This window comes from Pristiophorus japonicus, chromosome 25, assembly GCF_044704955.1.
Source record: "Pristiophorus japonicus isolate sPriJap1 chromosome 25, sPriJap1.hap1, whole genome shotgun sequence".
Taxonomy (NCBI): domain Eukaryota; kingdom Metazoa; phylum Chordata; class Chondrichthyes; family Pristiophoridae; genus Pristiophorus; species Pristiophorus japonicus.
This window is the reverse complement of record NC_092001.1, coordinates 19,786,404-19,805,806: the sequence shown is the minus strand read 5'-3', so window position 1 is coordinate 19,805,806 and position 19,403 is coordinate 19,786,404. Positions and strand designations below refer to the sequence as shown.

The window sequence follows — 19,403 nt, the reverse complement described above, 5'->3', positions numbered from 1 at the left end:
CTGCAAAGAGGGGAACATTTTGCATCAGCATTGCTTTTGAGTGACGTGGATGTTGACATTAGTGTCTGGGTGAGCGATGCAAGGGGTGTCTCTAATTATGCTGATTAATGCGGGTAATTTTAATGTTATTGCCAATATCGACATGAAACTGAGGAAATGCACAATACAGAGCATGAACCAACGGAATACATCAGTGCTACTGTCACTGAGATAGTAATAACAAGGCTGGTGTCATTGATATAGAGTTTAGATATAAATAAAAGTGAGAGAGCATTTTGTTTATACTAAGTTTGCCATTATTAGAAATCCCAACCACCTCTTGTCTGATTTAAAGATGTCACTTCCACTTGAAAGGCGACCCCAGTGATTGGTCATTCTTTGTGTATGGAAGTCCTCCCTTCCGTCAGTCCTGAACTGGCCTTTATCAATTTGTACCAGCGTCTCATCGTCCTGAGTCATGGTTTAACTTGAAGTAGAGCTCAGGTTTAACCTTTCCTCTGTTACTTATACGTTCGCCTCATTTAAAGGCTAAATAATCGAGCATTTACTGATGTTGTTTCATAGCTCTTTCTGTAACGGCACCGTAGTGGTTCTGTTACTGGACTTGTAATCCGGAGGCCTTCCAGCAATAATCCAGCGTTGTGGTTTCAAGTTTAACCAGCGCTGCTTCGGAATTGAATGTAATAAATCCCTTTTGCTGATATTCTTTTCTCTGCAACCTTATAGGAAGCTTTGCCTTCAGAATGTCCATATAATTAACATCCATAGACGTATCATTGTTTAAATTATTAATGACTTCCTCAAAAATTAAACTTGTTTAGTCAGACATGACTTACCCTTAAAAAGCTGGCTCTCTCTGATCACCTGACATCTGTTCACGTGCTCAACACTCTTTCCTCAAATATCAGACTCCAGCAGCTTTACCACAACTGACATTACATTGACGGGCCTGTAGTTACCTGTTCCTCTGTCCATGTCTTCTTAAATAATGGAGTGATTATCGAAATTTTCCAATCTTCCCGAATCAAGAGAGCTTTACAAGATTCTGAATAAAACGTCTACAATTTTCGCACCAACTTTGTTTAATATGCAGGGGTGGAAACTACCAGCCTTTGCAGATCTATCTGTGCTAAGTCGCATTATTTATTTCATTACAGATTTTGTTGTTAATACTGAAAGTAGAAATGTCTTCTGCTACATTTATTTATTTTCTATTTCATCATCTGTTACTCTATCCTCTTCCTCTACGGTGAAAACGGATACATTGCACTCATTTAATAAATCTGCCAGTAACTCAATATATGTTGCAGTATTATCAGTGTCGTTCTTTAATGGGCCTACAATTGGCTTCGCCACTGCCTCACTGCTTATATGGTTATCAACTCGTTCACTGTAAGTCGTTCTATTACTTGGAAGCTTTTTCAAATTCTCTATTTACAGCTCTTAATATTGTATTTGTGTCCCTTTGTTTTTCTCTCTCAATCTCCCAGTCCACTGGATTGCCGTATCTCATGGTCTTTATGTGAAGTTAATATCCTGCAATCTATTAGAAGTGAAAGCTGCTGGTTATTTGCAATGATCAGCCCAGTGAGGCCAGTAAGACAACAGTGACAGGGACAAAGAGCAAGTGAGCCAGCTGGGAAACGGAATGGATTTCGGGATAATTGAGCTTCTAAACCAGGAGAATGGCTCAGCCCTGACACTGTCGAATACAGTGCTGAGATCATAGGCTTCATGAGAAAGGGGAAGTACAATTACTGAAGTCTGGGCTGAGTTTACAAAGGAAAGAAAAAAAAAACACACTTGCATTTCCAAACCACTTTGCACGAAATCAGGACGTTCTAAATCACTTTACAACCAATTAACTCGTTTGGAACTGTAGTTCCTGTCGTAATGTTGGAAACGCAGCCAACGTGTTTCCTCTCACCAGTGCCTCATTTTATGAGATATTCGGCGCCAGCAGTTTCAATGTAAAACAAGATGTGGAAATTAATCCCAATTTATAAATTTGATGCACCACACGCCGCAATTATTACCAACTACCCTTTCCCCATTTAATAACTAGGCTAATATTTAGATTTATAGAGATTGATTTGAATTCCCACACAGTTAAGTTATGCAGATGTATAATCACATGCGCAGGACTGTGAAGTGCTTTGGGTTTGCACTAGAAGCGAGAGTGGGAGTGCTATGTTGAGGTTTAGTGTGCAGAGTGCTCTATGGATGGGAATGTGGGTGAGATCGCCAATGCACTAAACAGCAGCAAAACCCAGCTCAAACTGGCAGATCTATGGATTGTATAACTGCTGTCCAATGAGGGACAACAGTTCAAAAAGCCCAGGTTTACACGCGGAAATTCCACCTGCTTTATTCTAACATTACATGCTACCTGCCAGGGGAATGGAGCTCACACAATGTCCATTTTCCCCGGGACTATGAGCAAAGTGCATGTGACAGTGTATCTCACTCAGCCAGCTGCACATCACCCCACACATGGTGATCTGACACTGCTACCTGTCGTATAATTGTACTCACTGACTCATCTCTTAGTTTTAATTTCTGTAAGTTATATGAAAACCTCAGTCTATATGCAGCACGGGGTACTCCTGCTCTCTGATGTTGCTCCTTCTACATTGTAGAAACTGTCCCGGCTTAAAACTCTTTTTCTGTTGAGATACGCGATGCATTAAATATATTTTCTCCATTCATGTGCCTCTGGTAGGATAATAGACCAAACACCAAGAACGGCAACGAAAAAGACAGACGAATCCATGACCATCAACTGTGTCCGATCTGATACCAGCTATGCTTTGGGTAGCACGTGCTGCTACCGGAAAAATCCGAGTTCATCAAACAAGGAGCTGATGTCGATTCGCGGACGACATGTTGAAGCAGTCAACAGCAGAGCAAAAACATTTTCTATGCGAAACACTAACCTGAAAGTTGAAGACAGTGCCACGTACATCTGCAACGCTTATGATCCCACAGCATTGGAGGAGAAGGTCCCTGCAATATACAAATTGTCAGCTCACTTTGTTTTACGAACAAGATCAATATTTACCTGTTGCTTGATCATGAAGTGCAGACACTCAATATTTTGGAAAAATAAAATTCTTTCTTACAAGAAAATATCTCGCAAGATGTATTGAGGCAGGAATCTGGATCGCAGTATTTGTCCCGGTCTGAGGCTCTTGTATTAATGCGCAGTGGACCTTTTTGTACTGCTCTCTGTCACTGTGCGAGTGGTTATACATTGAATGTAGTATCCTCGCAATAAATAAGCTGTCCCCACACGACTTAATAGAATATTAATACAGGTTATTCTCACGGTGGCTAATAACGTCCTGATTAAATACACATTGCCTGTGTCAGACACTAGATTATATCTTTAAAGTGTTTTCTCTTTTCAGTTATGTGATTTTTGTCTAAATGTTAAATCATAATCGTAGTGCACAATGAATTCTTTCGAGGATCTTTATGAGCGGCTGTTAAATATAACTCTTTATAGAGAACCCAATATAAAGCAATGATTTGAACCATATTTACTGCAACTTTCAATCAATATGTTGGAATATGAAGGAATTTCTGTGATGTTTGCAACAATGGAGTTCTTGTGCTGATGTGAAATTATGTGTCTATGGGGTGGCACAGTGACTCGGCCCATAGCACAAACCTCACCAACAGTTATCTGGTTTCCTACTCGTGACGGTGGCTGTACAATGTGCTTCTTATTAAAGGTTGTTACTGCATAAAGTTAGTAATCAATTCCAATCCGTCATTTGGTTTAAATATATCCGAATTCCCAGATGGATTTTATTCTTCACTCTTACAGGATTTCGCACTGCACATAATATATCTCGACATAGATTGAAATTGGCCGAAATTGAAATGTATGACTGACTCTAATTTTTCAGCAAGTTCCTTTGAGCCTAGTTGTTTTGGTATACGTATTATCGGACCTTTGCTTCAATGACGCTTTTTTACCTGCGCTGACTAGGAGCTGACTTACTGTGGCTAGTAGGATGAGTACGGAGCTGGCACCACGCTGACTGTGAAAGCTGGTAAGTGCCCGATCTTGTTACTTTTACTGCTAAGGTTTTGTTCATGGAGGATATCAAGGAAAAGTGTTCTGGTTAAAATGGTCTGAAATGCATAACCCAATATCTGAAGCTCGTTTGCTGCCTTGGCTAAGTTCGCTGTCAGCTTATTTGGCAAAAACTTAAAATCTTTTTCAATGGAGATTTTTACCAATAATAAAATTAATCTGTATTTAATTATATAACTTGGCTCCAAACAAATCTGTATTTAATATATAACTCTCCCCAAACAGACCTACAATAAAATATATAAATTATCCAAAATAAACCTTTGTTTAAGTATATTACTTACCTCCAATCAGACCTATATTTAAATATATAACTTAACTCAAAACACACCTATATATACAAACCTAACTTATCGCCAATTAAACATATATTTAAATATATAACTGTTCTCCAAACAAAGCTGTATTTAAATAATAACTGTCCTCCAAACAAACCTGTATTTAAATACATAACACAACTCCAAATAAACCTGTATTTAAATATATAATTTTCCTCGAAACAAACCTGTATTTAAATTTATAACGAAACTCCAAACAAACCTGTATTTAAATATATAAATTTCCTCCAAATTAACCAATATTTTAACATATAACTTACGCCCAAATAAGACCGCATTGAGCATTTAAGATGTTTATCCAAAAAGATTGTAATAGTTTAAATAGTAAAAACGGATCCGACCAGTTGAAAGTACTCCCGACTGATATATCCCAGTATAAACCTGATATGCAGTATTTCTAATTCGAAGATGAAATATATTTCTGGGTTGATAAATGTTTATTGCAGACATGGATTGAATGCAACATTTTATTTCGTATATTATTTGAATTATATAAAACAATAACTGCTAAATTATTATCAGCACAGACGTGCAAATATGCTGTCCCTTGAGTCTTGTCATTTGTGGATCTGGATTAACGGCGCACACTTCAGTGACAGAGCTGTTATTCTGTGGAAGACTTTTTACAGAGACAACCATATTTGTGTTAACAAATGGTTTTTTTGTGTAAGATTGAACCAGTTCCGCTGTAACAAATATTACCTAATCCAATCTCCAGGCAAGCGGTACCCAGACCATGGGATGGCAACAACAAATCTATAATCTGCACAGCAGTTTTGGGACTTTCCTCTCGTTGAAATACTGACTGAATGTACTGTCAAACAGACCAATACGCAGATTCTAAATAAACAGATTGCTTCTTCAAATAAATTAAGTAAAATATAGCAAAATATAAACAGCGCGTCAAAGACTACATTTTTCTCTGTGAAGCAGTCAATAATGGAAGGAGCCCACAAACACGAGTAGCAAGCGTTAGCAAGTCTGCTACAATAAGTACCTTGAAAATCGCATCGCGTGAAACAACGTTAAATTGGATCTACACCAACCCACCAAACACTTCCAGGTCAGTTCAAGCTGCTCCACACTATGTCCCGAGGAGAAAGTACACGCGAATCATAACGGTTGACAGGTCAGTTCAGCATTGTGCTCCCTGACCTGCGCCCATGCCTGGCTTAAATTCCCAAAATATGGCAGTCAGCAACATAAGCAGAACGCTGTCTTTGAAGTGGGTATTGAGATGCAGACTGGACGAGAAACATTGCAGCTGTTTAGGTTTTCTTCTCAGAGACAGAAGATGTCCCTAATCAAAAGGATCCCCGTTCGAAAGACATCAGGAAATGCGCGCCGAAAAATGCAGATTGAATCTATTACGCGGTTCAATATGGTTTGTTCCACCAGGGAATTCCCTCCCCAAACAACTCCCCGTGTAAACATCGCTAAAACTGCCACCTTTCTGTAGTGATATTAAAGGGCCAACTACTTTACACTTCCCAGTGCAGTCGTCCAGACGTTACATTGTCCATTTAACATGGCTTAGCCCCTCTCGTGGAACAGTGACTTTGGAATGTCAAGCGTTAAGCTTGGTTCCCTCAGATGGGCAATGGTGATTTTAGGATTAATTTCCTTCCTTGCCTCCACTTACTGAACACAACGAGTGAAGCTATGCTATTAATGCCTCTGTCAATGGTATTTACATCACCACTATCATTGAGAAATCATTTTGTATCATCATTCAACTTGGCCAAGGATTGTGAATTCAATGCTTGCATTTATCATCGTTGCTGAGCTAAATGACTTGTTTGCTTCGAATTCGCTATTTCATGAATTCCTCTTTCCATGTTTCATGTTTCACTCAAGATTTTGTACAATGTCATCAGTGGTAATATGTGATTCACCTAGCTTCTATGGCTGTTCCATTTTATCAGCTACCATTATTTTGTCGGCTCTTGCATGCACACAGCACCAGCCCTGTCTCTGTTTGGCCCTTGCATTTTTAAAGTATATGTGGTGTTATGTATATTCAATGTAACACGTTCATGAAACGAAAGCCCTCTGGCCCACAGATACATTTAGTGAATTCGGGAGAAAGCTGAGCAATGATTCTCCATTTCTTCATTTAAGTGGTTTGCAGATTGCGAGCAGCACATTCCAGACTGTTGATGCCTGATTTTATAAAACCAGCCCCAACATTCTGAACTCCCACCAAACCACTCTGCTCTGTATCTCGCTGTCTTTCTTTGAAACGGACGGGAAACAATGCACACCCAGCACCTCGTTCTCAGTCCATTGATAATGCTAGCGCTAGGATTGTACCATTTCCTGATATGTTTTCCTGATCTGTGCTTGAAATGCAGAAAGGCAAATTTTGCTCCATAATTTATTTCTTCATCACTTGCAACAGGCTCAAACAGATCCGCGCTTTACCCGTTGAACTGGTTTTGAACAAATTTGCACAATCATTTTTCACCGATCCGCTCCCCAAAGCTCCACAATTTGTATTACCTACAATGGTTGTAAGCCCGAATTTAGTTTCTGCGCCGTACAGTTGAAATTATTCTCGAATATAACACAAATTATTCAGCAACGTTAAAGATACAAACACATTCATCAAGTCAGCCAGAATGACTTGCATTTATATCGCAACTTTAACTTAAATTGGGGTGCGGGTGACCGAAATCTTGAAAATAGGTTGGATTTACGGAGTGTCTTAAAGGAGAATAGGCAGAAGAGTGGTGTAAAGGTTTACGGAGCAAATTGTGCAGCTTAGGGCTCAGGTAGCCGAAGGCGTGGCATCCAGTGGTGGAGCGATGGAAATCGGGATTGTACAAGAGGCCAGAATTTGAACAGTGCAACTATCTCAAATGACTTAAGGGTTTTCGGAACTGATAGAGATATCACAAGTATAAGAACTTTAAATTGGAAGTGTTGCTCAACTGGGAGCCATTTTGGTCCGCGCGAACAGTGGTGGTGGGTGCACGGGACTTGGTGTGTGTTAAGGTATGGACAGCAGAATTTTGCATCAACTCAACTTTATGGAGTGAAGTAATGGGCGGCCGCCCAGCAGAATTTTGCAATGGTCGAGTCGAGAGATAACAAAGGCAGGGGTGAGGGTTTCAGCAGCAGATGGGCTGAGGTGGGGCGGAATCGGGCAATGTAATGGTGGTGGAAGTAGGCGCACTTGGAGATGGCGAGGATATGGTGTCGGAAACTCAGCCCAAAGTTATGTGGGAGGTGAAGGTTACGAACAGCCTGGTTCAACCTCAGACTGTGGTCAAAGAGGAGGAAGGTTTCGGTAGTTCGGGAACAAAGCGAAATACGGTCTCTTTTCATGAGAAACAACTAAGGGGCAGAAAGTTATGATGCCTTTTGATAAGCTTAATCTAGATTATCTATTTGCATTGGAGTTTGTGTACTAGCAAGAATAGAGGATTCGTTAACGGACCAAAAATAGAGATTAGGGATAGACGGGTTATTTTTCAGCTCGTCAGACTATAACTAGTGGGGTGCCACAAGGTCAGTGCTTGGGCCTCAACTAATTACAATCTATATTAATGACCTAGATGAAGAGACTGAGTGTAATATATCTAAGTTTTCAGAGGATTCAAAGCTAAGTCGAACAGTTAGATGTGAGAACACAAACCTTCTGCAAAGGGATACAGATAGAATCAGTGCGTGGGGAAATGTGACGTTTTTCAATTTGGTAGGAAGAATAACAAAACAATTTTTTGATGCTGAGAAATCTTTAAAAGTTGGTGTTAAGAGAGTTATGTGTGTCTTTGTGCAAGAAACACAGAACGCTAGCAAGCAGGCAGAACAAGCAATAATGAAGGCAAATGGCATCTTGCCCTTTATTGTAAGGGGATGCAGCATCAGAGTAAGGAAGTCTTGCTGAAATTGTACAATGCCTAAGTGAGAGCATACATGGAGTAATGTGTGGTGTTTTGATCTCCTTATCTAAAGAAGGGTATAGATGCCTTGGAGGTGGTGCAATATATGTTCATTAGATTGATTCCTGGGTTGAGAGTATTATCAAATGAAGAGGAATTGTCTCGAACGGGCCTGTACTTTCTGTAGTTTAGAAGACTGAGAACTGACCTTATCGAAACGTGCAATATTATTACAAGGATTGACAGGATAACTGGTGAGAGATTCGTGCCTCGAGCTGGAGTGTCTCGAACTCGGGGGCACTGTCTCAGTGCAAGCGGGAGGCCATTTAAGAGAGATTCGAGGAGGAATTGCTTCACACAGAGGGAAGTGAATCTTTGGAATTCTGGACCCGAGACGAATGTGGATGCTGCGTCTCTGAATATATTCAAGGCTGAGATACGTAGATTTTTAGAGTCGAGGGGATATCGGACGGGAAAGTGGAGTTGAGGTTGATGATCAACTATGATATTGAATGGTGGAGCGGGCTACAGGGTCTTATGCCCCACTCATGCACCTATGCCTTATGTTCCTTTAATCTTGTGTTCTTATAAGTTTCACCAAACTGTTACTCAAAAATCAATAATATATTTGTGAATGTGAACGGATCAGTGACATTTATTACGCAGTTAATTTTATAACGTCTCTATGATATGTCATCCACATGTGTTAAATTCTTCCGAGCGATTGGCTGCGAAACAAACAAATTATTATCGGCCATTTAGTAAATATATATTAAAGCTGGCGTCAAATTTCAAAGCACCGTTAAGTGAAGTAAAATAAACGGTAATTAACCACAGACATAAAATATAAAAAATAAGAAAGACTTGCATATATATAGCGCGTTTATGTCCTAGGGATGCTCCAAAGCCAGTTACAGCCAATTAAGTATTTTTTGAAGTGCAGTCACTTTTCTAACGGAGGAAAACTGCCACCCAATTTGTGCACAGCAAGGTCCTACAAACAACAAAGTGATAATGAACAGATCATCTGTTTTATATATTGATTGAAGGATAATATTGTCCAGTGTGAGAAGCTGTCTATCCGTCATTATATAGAGAGAGAGAGTAAGTCATTCTTTGCAATTTTAGCAGTGCAACCTACTCCACCAATCAGCAGTCTCCTCCACTCTGCAACTGACGAACTGAGAGCAAAGGGTTTTGTGCAACTGGTCTGCCTCGTCAGCGAATACCAGCCAAAAAGCATTGCAATAAGCTGAGAAAAGAACGGAAACGCATTACAGTCTGGCTTTACCACCTCATCACAAGCTAAGAATTCCAACGGAGTCTTTAGCTCCACGAGCCTCCTTAAAGGTTCCCCTGCAGGAATGTGCCAGCGGTTCCCTGTACAGCTGTCATGCCTCCCACCCGCCAACCAAAAGTAACCAGCGGAAAGAAATTCGATCAACATCAGGTGAGCCAATGTAACCAATTCACACGGCTGTATAGGTGAAACATTCTCAATTCCTTTACCAGTATTGAATCAGGTGGGAAGTTATTGTGATCATTTATCGATGAGGATCAAACATCCCTAAACGGGACCTTAGTAAGATCGGTGAGAATTTATTGCACAGTGCAATACTACATTAAAGCTAGTTTGGAATGTTTTAGACGCAATGGCGGAGGTAACTGAAGGTGTTCTTTCAAATAACCAGCACAGGCACGATGGACCGAATGTCTTCCATCAGTGCGGTATCATTCTAGCATTTTATGTTGAGGTACGTGAAGGTGTTCTCTATGCAGCGGAGGATACAAAGGGTATTTTTTGATGTGTTAACACGTACATTAACAGTATGCTATGGTCAACAAACACATCGATCGTAAACTTTAATGAAATTACAAACAATTTATACAGAATTATGAAACAGTCTATATAATTATTTCCCCAAATCACATTCAGGCAAAACACATAGCCTACCTTGGACAAGGAGGAACAAACCGTATCAGTTTGTTTCTGTTACTCGTTAAACGTTGGAGGGTGCATTGTATGCGATACAGGATATCCGTACAGAAATGAAATGGATGAGAGAGGGACCGAGAAAGAAATAACAGTCAGAGTTGGAGATAGACAGTGAGAGAAAGCTGTCATTAGATTAATCTGACTGGTACGATCACAAAACCATTCAACAATGAGCTGCCCTTCTGTTTCCAAAAAGGCATGGGTAAGGGCCAGGAAAAAAAAACGAGTCGAGATACTCAGCCATAGACCGAAGGACCATCTACTTTGTAGAATTCATTCCTTTCTCTGTCACTCCAACTCTCTCTCTATCTCTGTGTATATATTTACATGTAGGAAAGGACCTGTTAGGGACACCCCTCATTCCTTCATAATAATAAGGTCATGTCTCTCAAATCTATTTAATTTTTTGACAAAATTGCAAAGCTGGTTCTCACCTGGGAATGAACCTGGCGTAAAACACCGACAATGTGAAAGGCAGCAACATCGCAGAACACTGACTTTGAAAGGGGCGGTGAGGTATAGATTGGGCTGGAAACTTTGCTGGGGGTTTGGGCTTCCTCGCAGACACAGAACTCGTCACTTACCGGAAGGAATGCCGTTCTGAGAAAGCCATCATGTGCGCGCCGAGAAACGCCGAATGGTTATATTACAGGGCTCCATGTGGATTGTTCCACCAGGGAATTCCCTCCCCAAACAACTGGAACTCTCCAGTTTAAACACTGATATCCCTGCCACTTTTTTCTTATGATAGTACAGGCCCAACCACTGACATCTGTCCGCTTCATTAGCCCAGGCATTAACTTGTCTATTTAACATGGCTGAGTCCCTCCAGTGGAAGGATGAATGTGGAATGTCAAGCGTTAAGCCTTGTTCCCTGAGATGGGCAACGGTGATTTTATGGTTAATTTCATTCCTTGCCTCCTCTTGCTGAAAGTAACGTGTGAAGCAATGCTATTAATACCTCTGTCATTGTTATTCACATCACCACTATCATAGAGAAAACTTTTTTTCATATTTCAACCTGGCCAAGGATCGTAGATTCTATGCGTGCTTTTAGAGGCGTTGTCGAGTTCCATGACATGTTTTTGTCCAACACGCCATTTCCTGTCTTTCTCTTTCATTGATTTAAATAGTTTTATCATTGTTTTCACTCAAACTTTTTAAAAAACATCATCAGTGGTAATTTGAGAAGCACCTCTTTTCTCTGACTGTTCCATTCTTTCAGCCAGCATTATTTCATCGGCTCTTTTACGGATACAGCTCTGCTTCTGTCCATTGCATTTTTAAAGTATATTGTTAGTTAGTATATTCGCTGTAACACGTTCAGTGTGCGAACCCTATCTCGCCCACAGCACATATTCCGAGTTCGAGTGGAAGCTTTTGAATGATTCCCCATGTCTTCATGTTAGTGTTTTGCAGATTGTGAGCAGCACGTTTCCGAATGCTGTAGCTTTATTTTATTAAACCAGCCCCAGCAGTCTGACCATTAAAATAAGGTTATGTCTCTCAAATCTTTTAAATTTAAAAAAAATTACAAAGTTAGTGGATGAGGAAAGCCCCGTTGAAATTGTCTGCGTAGATTTCTAAAATTCTTTGGATAAGGTACCGCATAAGAAGCTTCTCTATCAGGTCGCAAGCTCTGGTATAATTGGAAATGGAATGAGTACGATTCAGAACTGTCTGGCAGGACGATGGCTAAAATTAGTGAGAGATGGATTCAGATCTGTTTGCAGAGTGGTCACGAGTGGTGTCCCGCAGGGGTCAGTACTGGAAAAGTCGCGTTTTACTATTTCTATTAAGGATTTGGATTTTGGGTTTGGGGACACAATTTGCACAATTACAGATGACAGCAAGATCAATGCGCGTGCTAGAAGATGCTCGTCTGCTTCACGCAGATCTTAATGTGTTGCGAGATTGGTCTCAACACTGAAAAATTATAATTAACTTTTTTAAGCGCAGTATCATGCATGTGAGCTGATCAAATACTCAAAATTTATAGAACCTGAATGGAAAGGTATTTAAGATGGTGGAGCGAGAAAGACATTTGTGCTTTTAGTGCCTACATCCTTAAATGTACACGAGTAATTCCTGCAACAATAATTAGAGCAAATAGGGAGTTGGAGTGTATCCATGGAGCAATTGATTACAAGACAAGGTGAAATGTTTTGTCCTTGTGCAAGACCTTAGTCAGGACGCACTTGGAATACTGTATCCACTTTTGGTCTTCTCACATGTTGGTTATTTTGAGACTCTGGACAAAATGCAGAAGTCAGAAACATCGTATTTATAAATATGGGCTGAACTAGTTGCGATACTTTACCTTAGAGCTACATATAATTTGGAGGTGTAGTTTCTGATTGTGGTTTATAAGATAATGAAAGGAATAGGCGGTATTCCAGCTGAAAGTTTATTTCAATTAAAAAGGATATTCAGGAAACGAGTCACAAATTTAAGTTGTGTAGGGCTTGATATTGGTTAGTAGTCAGGAGGTGTTCTCTTCCCAGAGAATGGCAGCCGAATGGAACTAGCCGCAAGGTTTCATGTGGTGGATGCAGAATTGCTGAATTCCGTCAAGCGACGGCTGCATTTGTTACTGGCTGTTGAGGGGACCAATTCTTACATAAGGCAGGGAAGTCAACGACATATTTATCTCCTGCACTAGTACAAATCGCCTAGATGGTCGGAGAGGAATTTCACATATTGCTTTTCTTCTGTTGTCTTGAATTTTTTACCTTTATCTCTTCCTCACCCAGGAGATCACATGTTTTCTGGTGGGGTGGAATGTATATGTTATGATACACAATGTATCGCAATTGTGTGGGACAGACTCGATGGACCAGATAGACTTTACCAGTATATCATTGTTTGTATAAATAAATTTTTATGCACACATATATATATATATATATACCTATAGACACACACCCAAACACACACATATATATGTATATATTTACATATGTGTGCCTTTGTCTCTCTGTCTTCCTCCCTCTCTACCAAATACAAAATGCCTCTCAATCTCTGATTCTCTCTCTTTCTGTCTGTATCCATTTCTCTCCATCTATCTATCTTTATGTATCTCCCTATATCTCTGTCTCACGATGTCTCCCTCATTCTCTGCCTCTCGCTCACTTTAGATCAGTTTTACAAAGTTATGATGTGACTCAACATATATGGAAACACCAAAATGATATTTTATGTTCAATAATACTCAGAGAGAGGTATGATCACATCTTGGCATGGAATGAATTATCAATTAAATTAAAATTCTTGTTCAACTACCGAAATTGACAACGCTAAAACATTGTCCCGATTCTGAACCTCTGGTTCCTCACTGACAGAGCTCGCAGTGTTTCTCAAAGACACTTCTGTGGAGGAAATTTGGATCAATAGAACTGCCACCTTGGTGTGTGAAGTGCTCTCTACAGTTCCCACTGAGGTTTCGATCTCTTGGACAGTGGGGGGAAAGATGAGGACTGAAGGAATTTTGACCAAACCAGCAACTAAGTATGGAGATTAGTACCGAACAATTGGCCGTTTGACATCCAGTGTGAAAGAGTGGGAGATTGGGGTAGAGTACGTGTGTTTAGCACAGGAGGGTCAATCATCGGCTACGATATCAAAACGAATGGGAAAAGCAAAAGGTGGGTCACAATATATAGCTTGTTTTCGAATGGCAGCGAATGGGACACTAACACTGTTGTACTTCTGTTACAGTGGAGCCCGTGAGGCCAAAGCTCCGCCTCCTGCCTCCCTCACCAGCCGAGATTCAAACTACGGGCGCCGCCACCCTCACATGTTTGATCAGAGGATTCTACGCTGACAACATCACCGTGTCCTGGGAGAAAGAAGGAACTGCTTTGAGCGTGAACGTACCCGTTTCCCCACTGCTCTTGGGCAGGAACTGACCTTCAGCACAAGGAGCCTGCTTGTTTTACCATCAGCGGAATGGAAGAAAGGATCAACGTACATCTGTGACGCCTCACATCTACCTTCACAATCCTCCGTGAGGGGATCCATCAGCAGCCCGAAAGGTAAGGAGCGTTCCTCTAATACCATCACACAATCAGTGCTTTGTTCTTTGTTCTAAAGCCAGCACCGAACAAGGCACACCCTTGCGATCAGATACCTCTTGCTATAACAAACGTAGGAACATAAATTTATGCGTCCCAAACTCTCAGGCAGTAAGTGGCCGACAAAATGATCAGCGCTCAATATGTGCGCCGCCACAAGCGATGTGAGGATCAGTGGTAAGAAGGGGCAGGATTAGGATTTGTCTAATTTCAATGCACGGCAACTGGTGATTGTCGGCTATCTTTAAGTGGAAATATGCAGATATTAAAGAGAGAGTTTACTTATGTTCACTATGTGAGCAGTAGCTTTTGAGTGGTGTTTTTTTTCAGTCTGCACTTCCTGATTTAAATCTAGCACAACACTAAATGGTTGCTGGCAGTGAATGAAATGACAAAAGTAACCAATGGGCGCATGCAATCGATGTGCGTAACGATGCAGCATTTCAAGTATTCAAGCCTTCTGTACCACCTGTGTTAAATGTCACAGGAGGAGACGTATACTGTCTCCATGGACTGAACCCAATTATGTGACTCTATGTTTTGATGGGTGCAAACGCCACCCTTTGATTACCTTCTCGCTTCTAATTGTTCTTTTTCAATCAAATCAAAATGTTTGTGCAATAATCGTCCGGGCTCCTCCCTGTGAGTGACGGGGAAGCATTCAAACTTTAGCTTTTAGTGAAAACAATGAATGGGAAAGTTCATTTTTTTAGATTTTATCTCATGCATAAATAAGTTAACGATTTCTGTGACCAGAGTGACATTTTACTTAAAAAATTTAAGACCTGTTTTAAAATTTCTGATAGTAATTCCCTTAATGTTGTCAAGTTACGGATATCACAGAAACATTTCCACTGTCACTAATGGCAATATTGTGCACTGCCGGTCAGGTATCTCATCGTAAAATTATAGTTTCTTCAATTTACACTTTTCAAATAATGGTGTATTTAACCACAACCGACCAACACCGCTCCTTCTTTGCCCCGAGGGGAAGCTGCGATGTTCCGGTAAACATTTCTACTCGATAAGTGAGACAGCCAAAGCGGTGTCAAATGATACAGAGCATCTGATGGTTGGTGCGAGTGGTGAGGGCAGGCACTGTTCCGTCCATTGCCCGTACACAGTCAAGTTCAAGTCAGATCCAAATTTTAGCACTGCCATGGATAGAACTTCTGGCCACTTTATATGAGCTGTACTGGAACCTGCCACACACAGGTCACAGGGCGGCGTTTGTGCTCCAACATCGGTCAGTATGATGAGTAAAGGTTTGCATCACCGGAGCGAGGACAGTGAGCCCCATTAAATACAAGGCAGGGAAACTTTCGAGCTGTGGAATAAATGATCGGAAATATTATTGAGGGCATCATCCAAAGAAGGCAGAAGGCCGAAAGCATCTGGACCAGAATGGGGAACCTTTTTTAGCTCAGAAGAAATAAACTGAAAAAACACATAACTCACTACAGTAAGTGGAATTACTCACATCTCTTTGAGTGAGTTACTGTTGTTGCTTCCCGTGGTTTCAACATGACGGTTTGAAATAAGCATACCCTTTTTTTCGAGATGGTTTTCGTGAGGCAGTCATTTCTGTCAAGATGCTGAACCCTCTTTTGAAGAGCTTTGGACCGAGCAGACAGCGACCATTGCTTGTGCAGTCGTGTTCGGTGATTTAGCGTGTCCTGGCAAGTGGTTGGCAGCCACAGAACGGAAGGAGTAGAGAATCTAACTCCTGAGTGGAGCGGAAGTAAATCCGCCGTCGTGAGCAAACTGAAAGTCTCCATAGCAGAGTGGGACAGTGGGGTTGAATATCTGTGCATCGTAGAGCACCGCGAATTGCCGACTCCAGTGAAAATCTCCACAAGGAAAGCAAAGTCTAAGCACAGATAATATTCGTCCGCACACTGATCCGATGATCAATGATCGGTTCGATTCATCCTCTGTCTACAATAAATGCTCCATTAGTCAGTGAAATAAATTCTTGGATCATGCTATTCATCACACAGGTAAAGACTAGCATGCAAAATACAAGGGGTTTGAACATGTTGCGTCCCAACACTGACAGTACTTTATAAATTAGTGACTGTCTCCAAACCTTGCAAACTAACATCATACCACAATACATCCAGAAATGAAAAAGCCCACAAAGACACACCTGACCAGACAGAGAAATGTGTACATTGTCACGGATAGGACAGAGCTCCAAGTTCCCAAATGCGGAGTTTCACTGGAAGAGCGGGACGGGAAGAAAGGCGTGACAAGAGACAGACTTGGTTAAACAAATATTGCTCTCTTTCCAGTTGGTGAAATGCATCGTCCTAAAGTCTACTTGCTGCCTCCATCCACAGACGAGATTGACACTGAGAAGACGGCTACGCTGGTAAGCCTGGCGAGCGGTTAATACCCTGCTGAGGTTTATATCAGTTGGATGGTCAACGACACCCTATTGGATTCAGCTTCATGGAGCCAACTGGACACTGAGAATAAAGCCGGTTCCAGCTCCCTTGGCAGCGGGCTGAGCCTGACCGCGGCGGCGTGGAACAGCGGTGCCACTTACTCCTGCTTAGTGGGACAGCAGTCCCTTAAAATGCATTTAATCAGGAGCATCAATAAATCTCACGGTAAACCTACTTTAGTTAACGTTTCACTTGTTCTAACCGACACTTTTAGATCCTGCATCTAACCCCACCCCCTCCGCCCACTTCCCTCCAATGGTTGAGTACATATTTCTTATAGAAGTGTTGCTGCTTTGATGTTCATCAGTGTTTGTGTTTCTGAGTCAGCGAATCTCCCATTTACCCTCCGTCACTGTCACCCTTCAGATCAGAAAACAATTGATGTTTCATTCCGTTAATATGTCAAACTATTTCAGTCAATGTTGCCTAATTGCGGTTGGAATTCGATAACTACAATTAACCTTAGGGCCGTTTTATATAAAGCTGCAATATTTCTGAAGATCCCTGGAAGGGTTCCGTGACGTTATTGGATGAGTATGAAATTGAGCTTATGTCTGTCAGTGCCTCCGCTTTTTGTAATAAAAGCAGAATAAATACTTACAATCTTCCTGGAATTTTGTTTGTATGCGCGTGATATTTGTGAGAATGATTTACAACTTGATCCAGACACATATGTTTAATCATTATTAAATGTTCCGCCTGTGCAGCACGTTCCCATTGCCCCACTTTGTGGAGTCATTACTGGTGCTTTGAATCAGCTTGCACTGATCCTCACCATTATTGACTGCATCTGGAGCTCCTGTGGTGTGCAATTGGCCAATGAGATGTCTATTTGTGGAAGGCAATGTATAAAGGCGAACGAACATCGGGTCGCGATTAGAAAGTCAATTATTCACGAAGACTGGCGATTGCCACTTACCTATGCATTGGTAGCCAGATAATCTCCCGCATTGACGTCTCTTTCGTCTCCCTCACTGTTACCGATTGTTAACCCTCCTCTTTAATTATATGCTGCCATTCGGTGACATCATCCTACATCAGATCCGACACGTACGTTGAAGACACCCAGCTCCATCTCACCACCACCTCTCTGCACCCAACCGCTGTCTCTGATTTGTGACGCTGTCTGGCCGCTAACTGGTACTGGATGAGCATAATTTTCCTCGCATTAAATAATAGGAATGCGGAGACACTGTTTTTGGACCTTGCCACAAACTCCGTTTCCTGACCACCGCTTCCATTCCTCTCCCTGACCATTGTCGCAGCCTGAATATGAAAGTTTGGAAGCCTGGCAACATAACTGGCCGTAAGCTGCACTTCCGAATCCATATCTTCTCCATCAACATGACCAACTACTTCTACCTCATAATATTTCCTGTCTCTGCCCCGTCATAGATCATCTGCTGCTGAAACCCTCAGCCATGCCTTCGTTACCTCGAGCCTTGGCTATTCCAATATTGAACACGACAGCCTCCCGACTTCCACCCTCCTTCAGTTTCATTTTATTCAAAACTCTGCTGCCTATATTTTGTCTTGCACCAAGCCCTTTTACACCCATCACCTCTGTGTTCGGCGACCTACATTGTCTCCAGTTTCTGGCAAAACCTCAATTTGAAAAATCATACCATTGTTTCTGAATACATCCGTGGCCTCTCCACTCCCTACCACTGTAGCCTCGTCGAGTTCTACCATTTTCTGCGAATTCTGTATTCCTCCAAAACTGGCGACGTCGCCCCCGATTGTCATCGCCCCACCAGTGGTGGGTGTGCGTTTAGCTGCCGAGAAGCTAAGCTATGACATTCCCTCTATAAACCTCTCTGCCGCTGTACCTTGCTCTCTCCTGCAAATCTCCTCAAAGCTTAACTTTTTGACGAAGCTTTTGGTCTCCTCTCCATAAAGAAACCCAATTTATGTGGCTGAATGTATATTTTTTCAGATTACTCTCATTTTCCAGTCCTCTTTGGATCTGGTCATGGTGCCAGCGGATTGGAGGACTGCTAATGTAGTACCCTTGTTTAAGAAGGGAAAAAGGGATAGGCAGAGTATTTACAGACCTGTCAGCCTAACCTCAGTGGTGGGAAAATTATTCGAAAACATCCTGAACGACAGGATAAATCTTCATTTGGAAAGGCAAGGATTAGTTAGAGACATTCAGCACAGATTTGTTAAGGGGAGATCGTGTCTGACGAAATAGATAAAAAACATTTTAGGAGTTAACCAATAGGGTCGATGAGGGTAGTGCGTATGATGTAGTGTATATGTAATTTAGCAAAGCCTTTGATAAAGTCCCACATAGTAGACTGGTCATGAAGGATCAATCCCATGGGATACAGGGCAAAGTGTCAAGTTCGATCCAAATTTAGCTTGGAGGTAGAAAGCAAAGCATAATGATTGATGGATGTTTTTGTGACTGGAAGGATATTTCCAGGGACGTTCGGCAGGGCTCAGAATGCGGTCCCTTACTTTTTAGCGTATTTATCAAAGATTTAAATTTTAATATAGGGAGTACGATTAAGAGGTTTGCAGACGAAATTAATATTTGCTGTGTGGTTGA

At 41.4% G+C, this 19,403-nt stretch overlaps 1 pseudogene; it reads left to right on the top strand.

The window, feature by feature from the left end:
- LOC139238095 (Ig heavy chain C region-like) overlaps positions 1 to 17,076 on the top strand; it is a 41,896-nt pseudogene extending 24,820 nt beyond the window's left edge.
- The last annotated feature ends 2,327 nt before the right edge of the window (positions 17,077 to 19,403 follow it).